Below are 25,197 nucleotides of genomic sequence, written 5' to 3' on the forward strand. Positions count from 1 at the left end.
AAAAAAAAAAAAAAAAAAAAGATCTGTTTATCTCTGCATTGTGTATTTGAGAATCGAGGCAGAATTAAGGAAATAACTCACTTTACAGTATAGGCTCTGAGTGTAATGTTTATCATATAAAATTCCTTTCCTTAGAAAAGGTGGGAAAATATGTCTGGGAACATTTAAAATAAGGTACAGACCAGAATGTCTGAAAAACTAGGTGCACCCTGTCTTTCTTCAGCATCTCTGGCTTGGAGTGGGAATGACGTGTCAAGGTAGACAATCTGAATGAAGGACAGGCTTTTGCTAAGACCTTCCATAGTTAGATTTGATCAGAGACTCACGTCATGTCCCTAGGGAAAAATCAACTATTACTCAGAAATGGGTCCCTTAAATGCCTGCCCTGCACCTTTGTTGTGAAGCACGTTAGGAAGGTGTAGGTCCCCACCAACAACACACACACACTAGAAAGTGCCCAGGACACGGCTTCAACACACCCCTGCTGCTTCTGAGGCACTTTTCCCGGGACTGAGTATCAGAAAATGGCCCCAATAGCAATGGCACCCAGGGCTCCTGATTCTAGCTCAGGGTCCTGTCTGCTCCTCCGAAAGAACACTGATGGGCCTAGAAGTCTGACATCTGGACAGCTGTGCTCATAGCTCCAATCATCTGAGGGGTTCTCTCCAGGCAAAGTAACTGAAAACCATTGACATGTGTAAGCAAAGCCTCAAGATGCCAACACTAAAGGAAAGATGGAAAGATGTTCCACACTTACTCACCCTTCTGAAAGCTTCAGAGAGGTGACACAGGTCCCCAAATGTACCTTTCAGTACAACCCAATGTCCCTTTAGCTTTTAGTATTTAAGAACCTGTACAAAGAAAATATGTTGCTTGTTATAGAAGCATGAATAACACTAAGGCCAACTGGAGTACAGCTTACAAAAAACAAAACCTACAGACATCCTGTGTTTGAATGTAGCTCTTCCACCTACTATCTTTGTAATTTCAGACCACCACTTAGCTTTTATGGGACATAGTTACCTTTTCTCTGAAAGGTATATTGATAATACCATTCTCATTGGAAATGCACGTTCTTGGGTCTCATCCTGGAGGGGGTGTGAGCCGGCAACTTGCATTTTTTGGAAAGCAACTCCTGTCATTCTGATATGTAGCCATTCTCATATGTAGCCATTGGTACCACTGATTGTTCTAAGCCCTAGAAAATAAAAGCATCAGCTCATCTCAGGAAAATAAAACATCTTTATATTTGACATTAACCCACACGAGGCATCAATCTGGAAGAAGACTATTTTAATTGAAGAAAAGCTTAAATTTAACTTTATAATTTTATAAACCAAAACTAAGGGGAAAGCAGCAAGCCCGTTGGTTGCTGACAGAATTTCCTCAGCTAATTAGTGTGAAGTGCTTAAAGCAGTTCTGGTCATAGCATACACCCAACCGCAGTTTGCAGTTATTTTTAGTAGTGAGTGGAAATTATGGAGGGTAGTTGAAGAAAATTATAAGTAATCATTTCTTTCTGCGAGTCACATATCTTTTAGAAATTACATATAAATATCAAAGAACATTAAAAATTCATCCAATATGTTAATTTCTCAATTTTTCTAACCAGCAGTTTGGGAACATCTACTTTTTATTCTCACTCTTCCTTTTTCCTTTTAAAATTGATACTGATGATCCTTTCTAGCCTTCTGAAAAACAAATAACAAAAATGATATGAAAAAGGCATATGTTCTCATTTAAAGAAATTGGAGCTAAAAAGAGCCTATAGAACACCTAATTCTTCATTCAGGCCAATGTTAGAAGACTAGTTCAAAATGCATACAATTAAGTGTATCCAGAACAAAACTTCACAAACTTTTTCTGTCTAAGGCCTATTTATGGTATAAGATGTAAATGAAGTAGGCTGATGGCGCGAAGGTATAAGATGTTGGGTTTAATTGCTTCTTTCCCTTAATTATCTGGTTCAGTTGAGTTTCAATGGACCCTTTTGCCGTCCCACATAAGCATTTTGTATCCTGCAGATATCTACCCATTTTTCCCTCCCTTGCTGGGACAGATGGACACTTAGCTGATATAAATGACTAAGGGACTTTCAGCCTGTCAGTCATGTGCTGGGTCAATAATGCAAGACCACTTTGTGACCCCATTCAATTATTTCAACCCTTTCTTCTCCCCAAGGTGTACTACTTAGTAAGAACACTAGCCACTATTAAAACACGATTATAATGGGCCCTCCCTGGTGGTGCAGCAGGTTAAAGCATAGCACTAAGGAGCTAAAGCCACTTCTGCATGAGTTCGATCCCCACTTGCCCTAGAAGTAAATCCACATGGCGAGGCAGACCTCTCCTGACCTGCCTGCTGCTCCCCTCAGCAATGTACTTCGTCGATCTGCCTGCTCTGCTCCCTGCTCTGTCTCTGGTGAATCCTCTCACCCTTCACATCTGTGGCCTGTACACCAGTTCTGTATGAATGAATAAAATCTTTAAAAACAAAAAACAAAAAAAAACATGATTATAAGTCGAGATTATTTGCTCACTGACCCTTTACAATGCCAAGAAAGAAGCAGCAGCTCTCGGGGCTCAGTGCTAACATAGACAGCATCTCTGCTGCTGATGAATCTTTCTGGAAGCTTTATCTTATATTTTAACAGCAAAGCTCAGGCTCTGTTTTACTGAGGCTGTTTATATACCTAATCAGAGTAGATCAGGAAATGTGGTTGACAGCATAGGGCTGCTTGAGAAACATAATATTTGCTGGCTAGCATTAAGGAGACCTTTCAGCTCAGAGTCATGATCAATGAAGTGTGCTGGAGACTCTGTTTAGATGAAGGGAAATAACACATTGGTGGCCACATTCATCCTGAGCAAATCGCTTTCCCTCAAGTGATCTGCAGTGAAAAGCTTTCCAATAAACTGATGACAGGATTAAACACAACCAACTTCTCACAAGCTCCTCTTGTGGTTGTTGGCCACAGGCTGGGAGGGACAACGCCTTTCTTTAACTAGAAGGAAGACAGCTCTGCTAGCAAGAGCTGCCTGTGCTCTGCCTGGCCTGCCGGGGATAACTAGCTTGCTGTGTGGCCTGTGGCATGGTGTATTAGCTCTGAGATTTTGTTTCATATTTGTAAGGTGTTTATAATTCAGGGTTCGCCAGAGAAATAATGTGTGTGTGTGTGTGTGTGTGTGTGTGTGTGTGTGTGTGTGTGTGTAGGCAGCACCATAGAGAGTTAAAGAATGAGTGCCTGGGATTGTAACTGCAGTCTGAAAACTGCAGGCAGACTAGCACACCAGGGCCCAGGGAAGAGCTGATATTGTAACCTGAGTCCAAAAACAGTCTGGAGGTAGGAATCCCTCTTCTATGAACTTTGATTTTTTTTTTCCCCCTTAAGATTTTCAACTGATTAGGCAGGCTTACCCATATTAAAGAAGGTAATCTGTTTTCCTGAAAATCCACTGCTTTAAATGTTAATCTCACCTATTGTCATCAGTATAGTTACATCCAGATTAGTGTTTGGCCAAATATCGGTTATCATAGTTTAGCTAGTTGACACCTAAGCCATTACTGAGGATCCTAATACTTCAGCTAGAGTGGATCCTAATACTTCATGCCCGCTAAACACTGCACTATACTGAGTAACTGACTCTGTGTCCCAAAATTTTAAGCTAATCCAACCAATGATTTCAAATTAACTTTAAAGCATTTAGAAAACATGAGTTACACTAAGACATTCAGCATTACCACATGACAACATCTACCTCAGACTCCTTACCCACACTGCCAAGCTTCCAGAAATACACACCAGTGTCCCCAGAGACTGAGAGGCGGCATGTTTGTGGCAAAGGCATAATTATAAGGTCCTACAACTTTGGAAAGACATACCTCCTGGCCACTGAAAAACTAAGAACTTTGTGGGTACAGTCAACCTTTCACCAATGTTTTCATACTACATGGACCCCAACACCATGGAACATGGAAGTTAAAGCCTCACATAACATTGTCACACAAAGTGCTTGCCCCAGAGTTGGAAAAGGGCACTTGAGAAAGTGGCTTCCATGTACATCCTTCTCTTGGTGCTGTGAAATACAGCCTCAAAGAAAACTTCATTGTTTCCATTTCAAGGACCTTTTGTGAGAGGAGAGACTGGGCAGTTACCGGTGGAATGCTACCTTTCCAAGATTTATTAGGAGTCGTGGAGGGCTCTGTAAACTCGGAAGGTAGCTTTTGTATCCTATAGCACTCAAGACTGATTTAATTTCATGTCAGTCCTGGAACTGCAACCACAATATGAACTGCAAGTTTATAAATTGCTCCTTGGAGCAGCTGACCTTGCAGGTGGGGGAGTCAAATGGGGTAGAAATGTGGAGGAAGTGGGAAGATTGAGAATCAGTACACGGTACACCAAGCAAACATATACATTTCACCAAAACACTGGCGTTCTCATCTGCCCCTAATTTCACCCCCCAAATCCCTGCTTTCCCTTGTGTTTGTCTCCTGTCTAAAATATTCATTTCCCCCCAAAAGGATGTCAGATGAGATAGAAACTGTCAGATGAGGGGGAAACTGGATTATGCCACAGTAGTGCATAGGGCCTTTTGGATTGTCAAAGATTATTTCATCAAAATTCTGCTCATGAGAAACGCAGAAAAATAAAGCCTAAATTAAATCTCCTCTCACAATAGAATCCCAGATGGAAATGTTAAAACAAACTGATGTCACTAGGAAAACAAAGCTAATACTCAGAAGCACAGAATTCTTACAGGAGCTAGAAAATGTGGTTTGGTTTCATGACATCAATTAAGTCATGCCTTCAAAATGAACTAGCAATTGACAATGTTATTGGAAGGAAACTACATATTGAGTATCAGGATAAGTCTCCTAACGGTTTATTAGTTCCACTGCAATGGAACACTGTCTATGCCAGTGGTGACAGCTATTCCTTTGCAATTATAATGGACCAAACATTTGTGAACAATGTGAGGACAGTCTTAGCTTGGTGACAGAGTGGTCATAGTTTGAAGAGGATTTATTTCCATATTCAAAATGCCAACCTACAGTTCATTCTTAAAAATTAAATAAAATGTAAATTAATACATTTCATTAGAAAGAAGTATAATCTAAAAATACAATTTAAAGTATAAATCGAATAAATTATATCAGCACCAGTAACCACTTATAATTTCCAGGTTTTAGGTACATTCTTTTCTACTATCATTGCATTGCATTCACCAACTCATACAGAATCCTAGTCTCATAATTAATAGAGTAAAATTTGATAATCTCATGTCATATATTTAGATTTCTACACTGTACTTGTATGCTTATATTTGACCTAGGCAATATGACTCTCTGTATGTTATTATATTGAGTATTTTAGCAATTAGTGAAAGTGGAGAAGAGGGAATCACCACTACACATTTGCAAACCTTATCACTTACCATCATTTGCCACCCCTATGAAAGCACACTGATCGCATATCTAATTGCCAGTATATACTCACAGAGCTAAATTCACACACATACAGACACACTCTTTACCTAGAGGACAGGTGGAAGCTAATCAGACACAGTGTTAGACTATACTACTATGTGCTCTGAGTTAATTATTATTTCCTTAAAGAAGGGAATCACTTCATGTGTTACATCTCTCATCTGAAGTCAAAACATACACACGAGTTATAAAACAATTTATTTATGTTTCCAAACTTCAGAGCAGAAATGTGGGTTTCAATTTGGTTTTAGTGAATATAACAGAAGTAGATGAGATGTAATTCAAATTTCTCAGACACTTGGACACATTTTATACATATAATCTGTGTATTTGCTTCAAGATTAAGAGTGAAGATAGTCGTGAGCTTATTTTCTATATGCATTTGTCTAGTTCCAAAATATTGCTGTCACTCCTGATTATGTCACGTTGTGAATTTACTAAATGCCACTGCATATTTCACCTTAAAATGGTTATTGTTATGGTATGGTATGTAGATTTCATATCAATTATTTTTCTAGCTGTATCGTCCACAGAGCAGTCATTGAAGCAATGCTAATGTCCAGCATTTCCCCATTCCCTGTGTCCTCTTCCTTTTGGGGTTACTTTAAGATGTCTGGGATTAGTCATGGACCAGACCTGGTCCTGGCTCCGCTGTGAGGTGGGCAAAGTGTGGGTGATGCTTTCTGCCTGCTTTCCTCTTTCCTGCTGCATCAGGCTCCCCAAACCTCCTTTCCCCTTGTTACTTAGCACCCCTAATCCCAGAGAAATGCATCTGGTAAACATATTTGGAGGTAGTAAGTCGATGTTTTACTGCTGAATGTTTTGTTTTGTCATGTATTCACAAACAACCTCTAAGGTTGGCTTGGCTCTAAAGTACATACTATTACTTGTTTATTCTAACTGAAATTGCTTTAAGCGTTCTGAAAAGTATAGAAAAAAGGGCTCTGTGTTTTCTACTACTCCTGATTAGCAAATATTAGAATTAAGTCATACTAACTTTTAGTCTTTGGAAAAATCAAACATCAAGCTAGTCAAATCCCCCAACCAGTCCATACTACTTCCTTCTCTTAGTGCACAGGAATATTGGTCTGTGGTTGATGTCTGCTCCTCCCTTTTATGTTGTTATACTTTTATTATATATATGATCAACGTTTTTACCACAATTAGGACACTTAGGTTTTCAGCTTTATAGTTTATAGATGCATCACTCTTTGTGAAAGTGTACAGTTTACCCCTTTAGCTACTCTAGTATTCCATTGCAGTATATATCCTCTTTTGAAAGATGGAATCTTTTTCAATAGTTTGTTAATAACAATAGTATAATGAACATTCTCACACATGTCTTTGTGTTTGCATATGTGATAGTTCCTCTAGGACATATAGGTTAGAAGTGTATTTCCTAGTTCACAGGATAATTGATTCTGGTATATTTTTTTCCCCAGCACATTGGTGGTTTCAATATGGAAATATTTCATTGGAACTTCTTCTATAATCAAAAGGAAGTTTTCAATTGTGATTATTTTCACAGACTTATGAATTATCTAGACATGATTTTATTAGTCCAAAAATATTTGGAAGATCTTCTGATTAAGTATTGCTAACTTAATTGCACTCAGAGAATACATTCTGTCTTCCCATATGAAAATTTTATGGTATTTGCTGAGATTGACTTTTTACTCTCGTATGTGAAATGTTTGTGTGAATATTACATTTATCCCAATACAACATTCTACTTATGGAGATTTGTATGGATATGTAGATGCCCAAACAAACAAGGAATATTCAGCTATTTTTTATAAGATCTCCATCAAACCTTGAATATAATTTGCATTTTTCAGTTGTTGCAACATAAATTTCCAAAGTATAATTTAGGTTTAGATGCTAAGAGTACCATACATTAAGAAAATTATGCAACTCGAAGAAAGTAAAATTGTCAAAGAGAGAGAAATGAACAGCAGCAAACACTGACCAGTGAGACCTAAGATTTGGCACAGGTGTCCTGGACTCTTCTGTCAGGCTTTAGTAATTCTCACTATTCTTATTCTCCTCTAAAACCAGCCAGCAAGCTCATTAAACATATTTTCTGTTATTTTAATTTCGTTAGTCAAAAAGCAGCTGCTCCCTATCTTCTGGATAATAATGACCAAAATTCCATTGTTACATTTGGTGTTGCACATGGTGAAATATATCCAATGGCTGAGGTAAGAAACAGTACATTTGAAGCCTGTACAGTACTGCAAACCAATATGATCCCAACAAAAAAAGTAAAGCCAGTGAAAAAAATTCCAATGTTAAGCCATCAAAATAACATTTTACCTTATTTCCTTCAGAAAAGGAAGCTTTCCTCAGAAAATGTCTTTATACGAAAGGTCACTAGAGATTAGTCCAAATCAAATCTAATCTATTACTGAAGAAAAAGTACAAATGGCCAGAAAAATGATAGTTTTCATCCATCAGAATGTGAAGAATAACAAAGGTAAATAATATTCAGTACCTGCTACAGCGCAGAGAAATGAAAGTGCTTTTTCACTGTTGTTAAGAAAGGATCAATCCTTTGGTAAGCCTCTCTGGCTACTTAACACCCAGTGTACTTTTTACTGTGTGTATGGAACTTCCTTTGAGAGAAATCCTCCATTGTCTGTTGATTGGACAGCAGTTCCTGACTGTTTAGTGTACTGGTCAAGGATGTGGATTCTGAGGTGAGACCACTCTGTGTGATCTTAGACTTTGCCATTCCTCTGTCCTCTTAGGAAAAGTATGTCACCTCCCTGAAATGAAGTTTTATCATCAGTTTTTGAGTTCTGTGTGGGAATCCTTTTTAGATTTATTCCATTTGGATAGCTTCTGAAGCAAACTTCTAGCTGGAAAAAGAAAACAAACAAAATAGGACCAGGTGTGGAGAATAAAAGGGAATTGATATTTACCGAGTCCCTACAGTTGACTCCCCAAAGCCATCACATGAGGTAATGAGCTCATTATGATGCCCATTTTACAGATGAAGAAATAGAGTCGGTTTCAGTGCCAGATAACATTTTTTTTTATTACAAAAGTTTATTTTTACATCATTTTGTACATTTTTTTTCCATCTCGATTGTAATCCCTGCGGGTTTCCCATCACCAAATCACCTGTGTGCCATCACCATAATCCCGTGCATTTCTCTCCCCGCCCCGTTTTTGATCCCATTCCCCACTCCACCCCCACAAAATGTCTCTGGTATATGGTGTTCATTATTTTTGTTATTTTCTCGCCTGGTCCATTATACTCCTGCTATGAGTGAAACGATCCGGTATTTTTCTTTCTCTTTCTTCAGTGCCAGATAACATTTTAACAGCAAAACCAATAATGAAACAGGTCTATCTGAAATGAGGGCCCATACTTTTAAACACGATGTAACAATGCTCCAGGGGTCAGTCAAAACAGGGAGTAGAAACCATGTAAAGACTAGATAACTAAGGGAATGGGGGCTCTCTGGAGGGGAGGGATAGCTGAAGTCTAACTGATCTTGATGGATGTATTATTGGCCGTGAGACCTACTTCACCAGAGTCAGAATTCCAGGCCACAGAGCAGCAGAGACAACCTGCTATGTTTGAAGGATAGTTTCTAGACAGTCCTGAGGAAAAAAATAAAAGTAGTAATAAAAATAAAGAATTTTTAAAAAATTCTCAAAAAGAAAGTAACATGATTATCTGAAGTGAACTGCTTTCTTTTTAAGAAAGAATTGAAGGGATATGTTACTAAAAAAAAAAAAAAGGGAATTTAATCTCAGAAGCAATGGCCTACCATTAAGAAATATTATTAGTCTCCAAAGAGCTTTAGAGTATTGCTTACATGCAAAATATTTGAATCAGAATTGGAATGATTTGCTGTACTTGAAATAGATGAAATAAAAACTTTACAAAATGAATCTAGTAAGTGTTTAGTGTCTCTCTTGCAGGTCAGTTTTCTGTCTGAGAACCAAGAATAAATAGCCAAGGGACAAAATCAGGGCTTTAATCTTTATTGACTCAATTTCATATATTCTCCCAAGAAAAGAACATATATTTAATAACTTCAACTTTTATTCACCAAGGAAAAGACTATATTTATTTATTAGCTGAAAATACTGAATTTATTTAGTGAAGGCTGCAAGTCCTAAAATATCCCCATCCTTTTTTTATATATAGTTTTTGTTTTGTTGGCACAGTGCATGCTTTCTCCTCTCAGCGCGTAATTCCCACCACTTGTTCATCCGTGCACTGTCACCACATTCCCTGTGTTCTTCCCTCTCCTATTTTGATCTCTTTCCCTACCCCTCCTCTGCAGAGTGTATCTGATTGATATTACATGTTAGCTTTGTTTTTAATTTATTATAATTTTTTTTACTGATCCTTTATTTGGTTCCTCTACATTCCTCCTATATGGGTAATAAAAAGACATTCAGTGGAACAAATTCATAAAATTTATAATATAGCAGCAGTCTTATCAACTTGGGCTGCTATAACAAAACATTATAGGTTGGGGTTCTCAAACAACAAATATTTATTTCGCAGCTTGGAGACTATAAAGTCCAAAAGCATGGTGATAGCTTTACCTGGCTTGCAGATGGCTGCCTTCTCGCTTGACCCTCCAATGAGTGAAAGAAAAATCTCGTGTCTTCCTCTGAGTCAGGACACTAGTTCCATCATGAGACCCCACTGTCATAGCTTCATCTAAATCTAGTTACTGCGCCCTGCCTGGTAGTGCAACAGGTTAAAGTACAGCACTGTGAAGCTCCTGCAGCAGCTTCAGCACAAGTTCAATCCCTGGCCAGGGAGGTGGTTCACATGGCATAGCAGACCCCTCTTGACCTGCCCGCTGCTCCCCTCAGTAGTGTACTTCGTCAGTTTGCTTGTTCTGTTCCTGCTTTGCCTCTGGTGGATCCTCTCACCACCCCTGAGCCTCTGGCCTGTGCCCCCATTCTGTCTACATAAATAAAATAAATATTAAAAAAAAATAAATCTAGTTACCATTGCTTCTTGGCCTTTTGGCTAAAATTAAGTGTAGTAAATCTAGTTACCTTCCAAAGGCCCCACCTGCTGTGACATCCCTTTGGACATTAGATTGTAACATACTAATTTTGTGAGGACACAAACATTCAATCCATAGCACATGCAAACTATTAACTCCAGTGATCTTATTCCTCAAAAAAAACTGCAAGATCAGTTTCTTATTGTTAACCAATTCTCTGAATGGTGATGGCTGAATATTTAAAGTTCTCACTAGCACCAGGTTTTCTCTTTCGTGCCCCCTTAGGCAATTCATAAGTTGACTTCTTAATCACAACTGTGCAGTTTGACCTGATGTTCTTTTCATCCACAAGAGCTATCTTCCACCAGGACCATATGTTACCTCTAACATGAAAAGTGGAGAATTATTCTCATTTAAGAAATGAAACCCTCCAGACTGATGAAAATAAATGTCTGTTGTTTACAAGCCACCCCAATATGGTGGTCTGTTATAGCAATGAGAATGGATTAAGACAGAAACTGGTACTGAGAAGAGGGGGCACTGTTGTAACAAATACTTGAAAGTATGTAAGTGACTTTGGAACTGGTAATGAATAAAAGTTGAGGGTTTGAGATACATGCTAGAAAAAAACCTACAGTGGCATGAATGGATAGGTAAAGGTAATTCTAGAGAGAATGCAGAAAGAGAAATACTGTAGAGAAACTCATTTTAAAAAAGATTTATTTATTTATACACATAAAACTTGGGTACATGCCAGAGGTGCAGGAAGATTGGGAAGATTCACCAGAGACAGAGCAGGGAGGAGAACAGGCAGAACAAATTAAATACACTGCTGAAGGGAGCAGCTGGCGGGTCAGGAGAGGTCTGCTGTGCCATGTGGGTCACATCCCTGGCCAGGGATGGAACTTGTGCTACAGTGACTGGTGGCTGCCACTAGCTTCATTGTACTTTAAACCTTTGCACCACCAGGGAAGCCCAAGAAAGTCTGACCTTTCTTAGTGAATACTTAAGTAATCCTAAACAGAATGTAAAGGCCATTTATTATGGGAAGAGGCCTCAACTGGAATCAAAAAGCATTACTAATGATGGAAGAAAGGCCATTGTTATTATTATAAAATGTCCAAGAACATGGCCAAATGGCCATTCTAGTGTTTTTAGCAAGGGGGAGAAGATATATCACCCCCAGATATCCTACTTCAGCATGAGCCTTTAGCTGAAAGATCTAATAAGGCTCAGGAAAAGTTTCTACTTCTTTAACTGGCAGAAAAAATTTAGACAAGGGACCTGTAGCAGGCAGAAAAAAACATTACCAGAGACAACTTTAATATCAAATAGACTTAGCTGTAAGGCATAGCAAACACCTCTCATCATTTTGTGAATTATCTTCCTACCCACTTGCTAGCCCCAATCCATGCCTCCTTTTCCTCAGCTCAAGGTACATGTAAGCCTCAGTTACTTCATTGTCTTTGTGCCTCATGTTGCTGGGGCTCCTATACATACGAAGTGTGTTTTTCTCTAGTTAATCTGTCTTGTGTCAATTTAGTTATTAGATCAGGTAAAATAACTGCAAGGGGAAAAGGGTAAAGTGTTCTTCTCCATGTGGAATAGGACTATTTGGTTGAAGAAACTTCTAAGCAAAGTTTGAAAAACTTATGTTGACTGCCTTCAGTAAAAGGTGAAAAGAGAAAATTGACTTAGAAGGAATTGTTCATTGAAAGGGAAGCACACCTTAAAATTCTGGAAAATTCTTGCCTATCCATATTGCAAAAAATGAGAAATCCTCTTGTTCTGAAGAAAACATGAAATTTGTGATCAGATTTGAAGAGGATATTAATATGAGCTGGCTTTGCCAATGCAAGTCTGGAGATAGCTATCAGACAATGGGGGATTAGTCAGCCATCTGGGAAAAGGGAAGACTTACAGAAGACAGTGGAAAATGACTCCTAGGCATTTGCCAGATATCGCTTCCCATCACTAGTCAGAGTGAAGGGCCTGAAGGACAGATGTCAAACAAGGGGCCCCTGCTACCTGGCACTGCCTCACACACTCACTTGGTGGGCTCTGTCCCAAGCTCAGTCCCAGTACGCCTCTGTCTCCACAGGTGTGGCTCTGGCGACTCTGGTGCAGTGTGCAGTATGCCCAGCAAAGCTTCAAGGACCTGGCTAGTTCCACGTGGTAGAAGGTAGAAGGCGACTGTAAGTTCCATTCCCAGAATGCAATGCCTAGGTGCGTTTGAAGTGCTGAGGTAATAGCTCCAGGCCCAGCCACCAGCTTGTGATTCCAGGCTAGCTGGACCCAAGTACAGACTGTGTGGAATTTCCTAGAGTTGTGGGGAACTAACCCCCGCCCCCAGTGTGTCTGGAGAGGGGCAACTCTGTCCCAGTAGGATGGAGATCACAGTTTTTAGTCAAAAGAAAATTATTTGTGAACTGTAAGTCTCTGGACTTGCCTGGGATGCCTTTCTTCTGTCTCAGCCTGTACCACTGATCTTCTGTTGGAAGCACAGGGGATGTTTGATGTTTGACTTCACAGGCTCCCGGCTAGAGAGGAATATCTGCAGTATGACTCTTATCTCTAATCTCATTCATTTCTGATGTAGGTGATTGAATTGAACACTTTTGAGTCATTGATATGTGAATGGGACCTGATATGGGGGAGTCAGATATGGAATGCTAAAGACCAAATGTTTGTGCTTCCCCCCCTTCCAAATCATATGTTGAAATCTTAACCCCCAAGATGCTGGTATAAGAAGGTGATTAAGTCATGAGAGTGGAATCTTCGTGAGTGTGAGAAACACGTATAAGAGACCCAGAGGGTTCCTTCTTAGCCTTTTGACCAAGTCTGCATGTGAGGAAATAGGCTTCCATTCCACATGGACTCTGAAGAGGGGGGACTCTGTCCCCATAGGGACATGCCATGATCTTGGATTTCTCAGTCTCTAGAAATAAATGTCAGTTGTCAGTCAGTCAGTCAGTGGTATTTTGCTATACCAGCCTGAATGGAATCAGACAATCCTGCTCAACATTTCAAGTTTTTACATGCTTTCAAGATTCTAAGAGAAAAATCCACTATATATATACATATATGTGTGTGTGTGCGTGCATGTGTGTATGTGTGTATTACAGAATAATGAACTATGAAAGGGGTACAATAAAGCAAATATGTAGGACAAGTCTAGAAGAGATTCTAAGTTGGCCTCTAGTAATTTGTATTTTTCACTCTTTCTCCTGCATTAGCAGTCATATAATCTGTAAGGACACATCTGTTTTCCATGCAAAGCTTCGATTCATATGTACAACAAGACACTTGTGTATACAAGTGAGATAAGGGCAACTAAGTCTCTAATATCCATCTGTACACAGGTGTCAAAGTTTTAATGGAGAGTCATTGAAGAGCGCACTTAAAATGTCACATTTCATAAAAATCCACCCCCCCCATCCAAAGACATAAAAACTTGGCTGGATTCATTTGCAAAACTGAAATTACTCTCAGAGAAGCTTAGCTCACCTTCAGTGGTGACCAAAAGAAATTTGGAGTTTAAAGGACATGAAGCTGTAGATATCCTTTTCAAAGATGTCCTATTTATAGTATTTTTAAAGAAGACATCATAAGCTAAATACTCATTTTTGTCTATGTTACCTTTAATTACTGTTTGATATCACACCCTCCCACATTTGGACACATTGCAGAGCAAGTTTCTAACGCAAATATTAGCAATGTCTCTTTCTGACCAAGTGGGCAAGGCTGTGGAAGTTCCATTCTGGGATATTTCAGTTTTCTGAATTCAGTGTTAACTACAACTCAGGAAGGTGAGAGAGAACAAGGGACATTTTTTAGAGGGTCTGGTTCTCCCGCCCCATGCTCAAAATCATATCATCCTTGTCACATCTCATTTGGACAAACTCTTCATAGAGAGTGTGAGTTCACAAGCACTTATAAAACAGAATCACTGTGCAGTAAACACGGCCAGTGCCCTTCACATGTCAGTGTGGCTGCTCATATATCATTAACACAATCAAATCCATCCCCACACCTTAGTTGCTGCTTGGGTTTCCTCACTAATGCATTCCTGCAGTGCCTGCCTTTCATGTTCTGACTTTACTCAGAATAAAAACGACTGGGTGTCCCCACTCTGTATATTCTGAAACTAAAAAGAATCAATTAAACTAGCCATATTTCCATCAGGGGGGCTACTGCTGTTCCCCAAACAGCTTAAGCTGTCTTCTCATAGTTTATGATGTCAGCAGGATCTCCCGACTGAAATACAGCCTTGAAATCTCCACCCTCCCCCCCGGCCCTCTGTCTGCGGTATATATTATTCTTTTAGTTTTCAGAGACAGCTGTGTGAATTAATGAACTGATGTGAGAATCGGAGTTGGCCTGGAGCCCATTTAAAAGTCATGTAGATGACCTCATAAAAACAGTCAAGAATGCTTGCAGCTTGCCTGTAAAATAAGTCCATTTCTTAATAACTTGGAATGCCCACATAATTCAGCACATATTTTAACCCAAAATGATTATTTCATAAGAGAATGAAAATTTCCCATGAAAAAGACATTTAGCTAACCCAGGCAACTATAAACTTTAATTGATATTTCACAGTATGTACAAGTTTGCTCTCCTGGGAGTGTAGAATATCACTCTTGCACCTGCACATTAACTCCAGAGTTATAGTATTTCAACCATTAAACATTTTTCATTAGAGCACTTCATATAGAATTAGTCTAATCTGATTTTAACAAAAGTATTCTATATTTAGTTTTTCACACTGTATTAGTCCAAACTGTTAGAAGTAGAAAGATGGTGCTTTTGTTCTCTGGCAAAGCGAAAGGGTGGTCTGTATCCATTCACTTCAAAGATGGCCCTGATGTGTCTGCTGTCCCTTGAAACAAACACGTGTTTCCACTGTAAGTTGCTCCAGAGAAGGTCCCAGACAAACCAAGACACGTGGTAAGCTCTGCTCTGTGGATGCTTCTCCTTTCCCTGTGAACAATCTTAAAACTGCATTGAGGAAAGGCTTTTAGGGCCTCAAGAAGTATATTTCTGCTAGAACTGAGAAAATGTGCAAAAATGTGCGGCTTACACTTTGAGTTTTATAGCTGTTATCTTGTTGGCAATCATGGGCAAACAGCTGCAGGGTTTTAGGATGTGTGACTTGAACAACGAGGAAGGGGTCCTTCTAGATGCTTCATGTTAGAATCAGAGAGGACCACACAACAGACGAGTCACTTGGAATGTGAAACTAGTGAGGTTTAAAGAGAACTACTCTGCTTCAGAGAATCATTTTCCTCTGAAAGGCTACTTTCTGTTCCTTCAGTTAGAACATTAATTGCTGCGAACTGAGAACACCTGAAGTAAATAAAAGTTTTGAGCCTTGGCTAGTAGTTTGTTCAAAGGAACAGTTTTGTGAATACTTTCTGACCTTAGTTTTTCTGGTCTTAGCATTTACTTAGGAAAGAAACTGAACATTATTTCTTTCTGTATATTTCAATATGATACGGAGTCAAATTTAATATGATATGTGACCGTTTAGAGTTAACTCTGCTAAGCAGACACTGCTATGACTTGCTTTGAAAATACTGTTTGCTTTAAACACAGTATCAGAAGAAAACCCCAGTGTGCCAGGGTCACAAGGTCACATATACTCTCACTAGGAAGTGATAAACAGAGCGATAGAATGATTGTCTTTCGTATTTTAAAATATGTTATCTAGCCCAGTTCTGATTAAACGTACAGTAGATGACTTCAACCCCTGAAACCTCCAGGATATTTTCCTTGGGTTTAGAAAGGGGAGGGGCCAGGTTACAACACACAAACATGCTGATATTTGACTTTTTTGATCTGTAAACATGGTTGTCCATAGGGCCGTATCTAGCAACGCCAAAACCTCTCTGAGCATCCTGAACTGCAGAGCGACCAGGATAGAGAGCCCCGGGAGAACGGTCAGGCAGGGACTAGGGCGCTTCAGCAGAAGGCCCCTAGATTTGGCAGCAGGGAGCAGAAGCTACCACAATGGGAGACCTCTTGTCCACCTGGTAGGAAATCAACCTTACTTTGATAAAATAGCTTGTATATTGTTGTTGGCAGAACATTCAGATGCCTTCTCATTAACTATTATAAATGGCATGGCATCCTCTGACCTCCCCTGGCAAGTAGGTAAAGCCAGGATGGCCTTGTGTTAAGAGAAGGTGTGGCTGTGACAGTCCCCAGCTTGCCTCAGAGAGGCACAAGGTGAGAAAGATGGATAGAATTCTAACGTCGGAGGGCACAGAGCTGATAAAAAGCCATGCTGTCTAATGGACTGACCAAGCTTTGTGTCATAGTGAAACATGAATGACAAGCAGACACAAGCACTGGTATAGACCAGATGCCCTCGTCAGTTTGACCACTGCCTTGACTAGTAGGAATAAAAGATAATCCAAGTGTTGTGTCAAGCCAGGAGACTGCTGGGCCAAAGAGAGGCAAAGTGGAGGTCACACTCACCTGAGCCCAGACTGCACTCCCCTGTGTCAAATATTTCCAGTAGGTCAGCGCGAGGTGCAGAGGGCATGCTTTCTTATCTTGGAATTAACTGTCACAGCCCACTGATGAGGACCCAAGACACTATTTCCTATTCCAAGTCTGACAGTTTCTAAGGCGCCATTTTAGAAGAACCACTGCCCCCTCCCCTCATACCCTCCCAGTATGTACATAAACGCAAGAGCCCAGAAGAGGGAGGAAGTCCTCATGAGGCTCACAAGGTGTGTGGAGCATCAATTATTTATTCTCAAATTGCTCAGGCACCTGGTTGCACTTCCTATAAGACAGAATGTTGTCTGGCAGGAGATTGTTTTTTGTCTGAAGGCAAATGACCCACAAACCAAATATCTAGTCCTTACCAGAAAGACAGAGAGGGGAAGAGCAGGGAAGTGCTGGGGACATTTTGCCTTGAACAGAGTCACAGCCTGCTCACAGCCTGCGTTTCTTTTCTTCTGCACCCTGGAGAACCCTTCAGTGAGCTGGGCAGGCCGGCTTAGTGGGCAAATGGCAGGGAGTTTGAACATTAAATGATTCTAGTTTTCTAATTTTTATTCACTACCATGCTCTCTGTCAAACTCCATTTTTGTTGGCTTTCAGTTTTCCTTAAAGATACTAATCTGAGTCCATCTTTTAAGTCCTTTCCATTCATGGGAAGATTTATTTTTGTTCTTGAAGCACACTTCATTTTCTTTTTTAGCTTGAGTTTCATGTTCATTTTTGGCTATTCTTGTTCCAAAACCTGCATAAGCCTTGGGTAGAGGTAGGTGAGACTCCTTTTGTCCTACATCTACTCTTTAGAGCACGAGTTGGGTTAGATAGTGCCAAAGCTCGCTCAAGGGCCCCTCAAGAGGTCTCTACCCTTTCCTTTTCCTCCTTATGGCTTCTCTGTGCAGCTTGGGGGGCTTCTCTGGGGACTTGGGGGGTGGGTGTGCTGCTGCCACCTTAGTATTGCTCATGATTGAAGACCAATCTTCTCACTCCAGTATCTGAGCAGAGTCTTCAAAACCCATTCGGAGCCTCCCACTACTGTTTTAAAAATTTGAATGTCTCATTGTCTGAGAGGTATCAGCTATCTCTTGGTTTCTTATAAGTGATATTTTGGGTAGTAAACAAACAACAAATAATCATGCATGATCATTAACAATATCAACATATAATGTCAACCTAATTTTGTAATTTGTTGTACATATATTATAAAAAGAAACTAATAACTACCGAGTTTAATGCCTAAATGATGTTTCCACATAGTTTTCTGATAACAGTGTTTTTCAGTGAGGGGAAATTTATGCTATGAGTAGGTGATAAATTATTTTTAATGGCTAAGAAGTTTCCCTGCATCAAAAATATCTATAGATCCATAAGAGCCCTTAGTAACCAAGAGTGTTTTCTTTCAAAATTCAAATACATTCTAGCAAGAGAATGCATTATCAAGTGAATTATCAGTTATTTACAACTTAAAATGTATTTATTATTAGCTCCTTTGAAATATAATCAATATTGGGAGGGGGAAAAGTAGATAAACATACAAAACCTTAAGAATTTAGTGAGAAGATATGAAGGTTGATTTTGAAACAAATTTCTGGCAAACTGGTCTTTGTATTTACTGGAAAATAACACCGATGCTGGTCGAAGACTGAGCACACGGGAGCCAGTCCAGAGTTGGTGCTCTAGCAGGTTCTGGCTTTAAATTCTTGGGCTGGCTTGCGCAACGTTCCTTAGCGTGGTCACTAGATGGCGCTTTTGTGCACATTAGCTTTTGGCTTTGCAACCTTTGTTCTTACCCTTCCTAAGGGAATTTGTTTGGAAATTCTAGATACACGTTTCCTTCTTAGCTCATTAGTCTTTCATTAAAAAAATTACATCTTCTTAGGAAAAATTACAAAATACTTTTCTATCAAATATACCAACAACAAATGGCGATTTACCCAGATCATCTCTATAGTAAAATAAAAGTCTTTTAAAATAAAAGGTAACTTGTCATCTGCTGTTACCTCTAGAGTAACAGATATGCTAAGTACAGGGTGATTTGTTAAAGACCTTGGCCAAGATAAGTTAAGGTATCCAAAGTTTACTTCTTCACATGCAAATAACAAGTGTGGGTTTAAAACCTCACAAAATATTGGTAACTTTTTTTGGAAAAGCTGTATTTATTTATGCATGCAGAACTATGGTACAGGCGAGAGGTGTGGGGGCATGAGAGGATCCAACGGAGACAGAGTGGGGAGAACAGGCAAACAGACAAAGTACACTGCTGAGGGGAGAAGCAGGCGAGACAGGCGAGGTCTGCTGAGCCTTGTGGGTCACTTCCGGGGCAGGGATCTGACTCACACTGAAGTGGCTGTGGCTAGCTTGCAGTGCTGCGCTCTAACGCTTTGTGCCACAGGGAGGGCCAGATATTGATAACTTTTTAACTGAAAATTTTAAACTGAAATTTTGATTTGCTTTTTTTTTTTTTGCAAGTTTTGGGGGCCCAGTTATTGTCAAAAAGTGGGACTTGTGTTAAATATTCCCCAGGTGAGGACTTTACTGGTCTCACATGTAACCCACCCCAGGCTCCCCTTTTCAAAAACACCAAGACATAATGCTTCACTTGGAAACTGAATCTCCTACCAGACAGTGAGGTAAATGAAAGCAGTCATTCTGTAGTGCTGATAGCTAGCTCTAGCCCATCATCATTGACATTCATGCAGCTTTCTTTACTTGAAAATTTGCCAAGAATTATATTCTAATATTAATTAATAAAACCTTGAGGCTCTATAAAGTTTTCAATCATTCAGCGATTATCAGTGGCACCTATGATAACTGAAATAGTAACAGAAGTCATCAAGAATCTCCAGGACATCTGAAGAGATGGGACTAGAGACGTGGATTTTCTAAAAAGTCTCTTTTCCTGTACCTTTACTACCTCTGAGCTAAAAAAAAAAAAAAAAAAAAAAAAAAAACGTTATTCTCTGGTATCTCTGCTGAGGTTAGCCTCGATTTTTTTTTCAATCTGATTCCGATCATGTATCATGGCAAATCAAATGTTAATTTAAGATGGTCTTGACTTAAAACCAAGAAACAGAACAATCAGAAGCACTCTCTTTGATCATGGAAGGGTTTGGTGAGTGATAATCCAAAGCAATAATCAATGATATGTTATAGTTAGTCAGATTTAGCACAAATAAGGTGCTAGATAAATGAATTCTTGATTAGTTTTATTAAACTAATACTAGTAGCTCTGATGTGTCACAGTGTGAGGAAGGCAGGCGAGGTATGATAGCACTCATCTGCAGACTAGTGCGGCCCGTGAAGAAAGCTGTATCTTTTACTTGCTCCTGCACAGCCTTCATTTACCCTCCCTTCTTTCTCAACAAAGAGTATAGCAAATCTGTGGCCACATTTGTGTTTGTGATTTGGTCAATTTTAGGGTAAATAAGCAAAGGAAATTTACTTTCCATTTTTGTTTGCAAAGAAGAAAGCATGTAAAGTAGAAAGTATCTGTGCATCATTCTCCAAAGTAAAGGTTATAGGCGCTGCTTCTATTTTTTAAATAAGGCCCAGATCTCTGAGACCTCCACATGCCCCCAACCCACTCTGTCCTTTCTTGGGTCACACTTCTCTATGTGCTTTCGATGTGCAGCTGCAGCCCTTGCTGCTCCCAGATCTGCCCCGGGTTTGGGAAGTCCCAGGCCTTTCTACCTCTCTTTAGTCTCCCTGGGATCCCCACCTCCCACTAGTTTTCAATGCCCAAACGCATCCGTCTTTCTAGATTCAGCTGAAATTCTACATACTCATAAAAGACTTCCCGATTTCTCAGTGGGATGAGCTCTATTGAAAATAAATCTTTATTGAAAATAAAGCTCTATCTTTGAAAATAAAGCAATGAGTATGTCCACAAACAAATAATTGTTGCTGTATGACTATAAAACTAGTTTTACTCTATCTTGTGTATTGGCTATTATGTGCCTTATGAAATTTCAGTGGATTTTTCTCCTTTATTTGACCCAGAGATCCTGGACAGCAAAGGAAGAAAACATTTCCTATATAATTGCAGTTATTCACAAAATCATTACTTTATTTTGTGAACTTTATTATTGAAATTAGTAAATTTCAACAAGTCATTGTTGTTATTCAGTATAAATATGCCTAACCACCATCATCTGAATGACTGAAAGCAAATGATTACTGCTACTCTGAGCATATTATCAATGTGTAGTATCTCATACTTAATGCCTCAGCTACAAAAGGAAGAAATAGTGCTGATTCTTGATTCCCTTGCTGTGGTTCTAATGTCCTTCCAGGTTTTCACTGGACAATAAAGTCTCATCCTATGTTTGGGAGCTGATGCAGATGAGAAATCATCTAACATCTGCAGGCCCTGGAATTCTATCAAAATCAAGTTATTATTAGAGAGTCTCATGCGAGAATTTCCATCAATCAAAATGAATGAAGTTAATGAAGAGTATTTACAACTGTACTTATATTTATATAAGAGGAACTTATCACTAAACAATACTAAAATATATATCCATCCAGCTAATTAAATAGGGAATTAATTTAGCAGAGTAAGCATAGGAGAAGAGGGGAAAATCATTTAAGGTATATGAGGCATTTCATGTGCTTTGGTCATATTGAACATACTATGTTTTGAATTTCCTACATGATGCATTCGTATAGAGCAGACCTAACTTCCATGATATGATGAGGGCAGTGGCTTCATTTGGAAGCATATCCTTATCTCTATTAGTTGGTAATTTGCTTTCTTTTTAATATTAATTATGTTAACAGAAACCAAAATTTAGCTCATCGCCAGAATGGTACTGTTACTACTTTTGATCATTTCTTATATTGACAAAAAGATAAATAGTTACATAGTTTTCCATTTACACGAACATGCATAATTTAAGTGATAATATTCAGTTAAAGCAGAATTATAGTTCACATTTTGATTTTTAAAAAGTTGAAACTATGTGATCTTCCTCAAAATCATGTCACACCTCCTTCTCTGAAATATGCCTCTGCTTATTCCTCTCAATATCCACTCTTCAGAAAACTTCCAACTTCCCTCAATAAAGTCCATTCCTTCTTTCTTTCTCCTGACCCTAACTCATCAGTTATCTCTTCTTGCAGATATATCTTCAATCTTTCCTGTTTATTATATCTTTCCTGTTTCAGATAAATAATATTAAGTCTGCCTTCTCTCAAACGCTTCCCTAAAGATTTATCTCTCCCTATGAGATCCCATCTATTTCTTTCTGCTTGTTGTCAAACTTCTGAAATAGATGGAATTCACTGCTTCTTCCTCTTCCCTTCCATTCATCCTCTCAATCAATGGTCAGATGACTTGCACTCACATCACTCTACTGAAATCACCCATGTCAAATAGCCTACTAAATCACAAAATAATTCAGCTCTTTTTGGTCCTCATCTTGACCTAGCTGACAGTTGTTCTTGAACTTTCATATAGCCATCCAACTGCTGCTACTCACTTCTCTGGCCATGGTACACAAGTGCTTGTGCTAACTTATTCTTATGCATCAGCATTCAGCTCAGAGCCATCCCCTTCAGGAAATCTCTTTCCTGTCTGATGTTTTAGACATTCAAAACAAAACCTGCATCCTCCAGAGTAGTAAAATTGCTTGCACAATGCTTCCCATATCCATATAGGAGGATACGTAACCTCAAGGATTTCTGGCCAGAACAAATAATAGGTCAGGAATAGCCCTGGGGTCGCCAGTAGGTCAGTGTTCCTTTTCATTGAACACAGGGGCCAGAGGCAAATATACAACTGCTGTGTGAATGCAAATGGAAGAGGGTAGCCGTAGGCCAGTATTTTAAGGGAACCTTATTATCTGCTTGCTGACTGCATGCAGTAATACTCTCTTTTCTCACAGCTGCAAGAATGATTTTTAAAGATAACTAAAAAACTCCTTTTTTCACTGGGGCTACAGTTACTATTGAAACATATGTGCCCCATTTCACACAATCTTCATGAACAAAGGATACAAAAAATTCATTGGGGTTAAAATGATTTCACAGATTATTCACAGATTATGGACCTCACTGTGGCTTGCATATGAAAGAGTTTCCGCTGGCAGATGTGAACTGCAAGAATAGTCATAACTGATCGATTCCTCCATAGATAAGCACATTTCACACATAATCAAGAAAAAATTATCATTGGAAATATGGGAATAGGAGTAGAGTCTGGATCCTCTGTGAAGGTAATCAAACACACTGTTCCATAAGGATTGTATTTCCACAGGCTTCAGGGAGGGTGAGTAAGAGCAGGAAAGAAAGAGGAAAATTTTGGTTAATAAACAGATGGAGAGAATTTACAATGTTAGGTAAATAGTGTCTCTTTGTCTTACATACTATTTCCTCAGTAACTTTCAATAAGACAATTCAGTGAATGCCTATTATGTGCTGCATTCTTCTCTAGACATAACTGATACAGAAATAAGGGGTTGGATAAGGAAACCACAGTCCAGGAGAGGAGATACGTCATGAAACATAATTACATCAGGTGTGATAAGTGCTGGGCTATGGCCACTCAGGGCATTTGCTGTGAAATTTGAAGGCATAAAGGACAGGTGCAACTGACACTGGAAAGACTGCAGTAGGACAGGGAGACTGGCCTGTCCCCCTAACGTACATGGTGGCTTACAGGACGCTGTCAGCCGCTCCATGAGTGTGCCTGGTACTCAGTAACAGGACAAAGTGCACAGGGCCCTGCAAGAGACACAGTGACCTGGAAGGGAGCTGGGCAAGAGTATCTGCTGTTACCCTCCAGTCCTCTGAAGGACATATCTTCTTGGTCAAGGGTCTTGCAAAGCAAGACCCTATCTCTATGGGGGTCATCTAACCTGGTGACAGACTGGAGTGCAAAGCAGAGTCTGATGAGAATAGATATTCCTCTATGGTTGGCTGGTAGTAAGTTCAGACTGTAGATTCTGTAATGGTTCTTCAAAGTTGGTCATGTCCTCTCATAAATCACCTGTGTGTCACCTTCTGAAGGTCCATCCACAGGACTGACTGACCCTGGGAGTTAGGAGGGTCATTTTGCTCGTTTGCAGAGATGAGTGGGTACTAAAACTGTAGATGCACCTCCCAACACAGCGCCTGCTTATCTGCCTGGCTTTATTTCCCATTATCTCATCACACTCCCTGCCCAAGTTTTACTACATTGTGGAACTCAACATTATCTTTTTATTATTTCATATTAGCCATAGAACCATCTTGTTCCAATTTTCTACTGCTAAGCACACCTGTGGGTCAACTATGTGGCTCTTCTATACAACAAGAAGATAAACACAATTAATCAGAGTCTAGGTTAAATTGAGATCCTATAATTTTAGAGTTAAAAGAAAATGTGAACTTCAAAAGTTCAAAATGTTAGTTTGATTTCTTTATTCAAGAACTGTTTTGATTTACACAAATCTAGAGCTGGTTAACTTGGCTGGAATAATAGTTTCCAACCACTGATAAGTCATAATCATCCGTGAATCATGTTACACAATACACTTTGGATAATGTTTTGATAATAATATGCTTCTGGAGTTCAGAAATTGCTTTCAGCAATTAAATCAAGGAACTCCCAATTTATTTCCAGAATAAAGTCATTTTGTCCCCTTGAACTTTGAGGAGTTTGCTTGGATGAAATCAAAAGGGGAGGAGTTGTAACTATTGCATTAGAACTCATGTATATTTGGATGGGCTGGATCTGAGTACTGTGGTTCCACAATATGTGGAATGTTCCACAATGTGTGGAACATTGTGGGTGACTGCTGAGGCAATGACAGCATGGAACATATTGGTGAATGAGTGTGACCTGCCTGTGATGCTTTGATGAATGCCACTGAAGCAATTGCAAAGCTCCACCTACTATGAAATCCCTGTCATACAGTTATAGACACCTAAGTTTAATTGTCATATGCTGTGGTAGATACCACTAATCAATTATTAGGATAAATTATCATACAAAAATTCTACCACCATGTTTAAAAATAATATAATTTCTTAACTCAGATCATGTTCTCTGGAGGGGCTCTTCCCAATTTTGTCTTTAAGTAATTCTTTCCAAACTGGAAATAGTTAACACATTGTATATTTTATAGTTTATTTTGCATAGTATCAAATCTTGTGTGCAGAGTCTCATTTAATATTCACAAAGTTATACATCCTAAATACTTATATAATCCCCAATATGAAGATGAGA

The sequence above is a fragment of the Condylura cristata genome, unplaced genomic scaffold (genome assembly GCF_000260355.1).
Source record: "Condylura cristata isolate star-nosed mole 26May11 unplaced genomic scaffold, ConCri1.0 scaffold00009, whole genome shotgun sequence".
Classification (NCBI taxonomy): domain Eukaryota; kingdom Metazoa; phylum Chordata; class Mammalia; order Eulipotyphla; family Talpidae; genus Condylura; species Condylura cristata.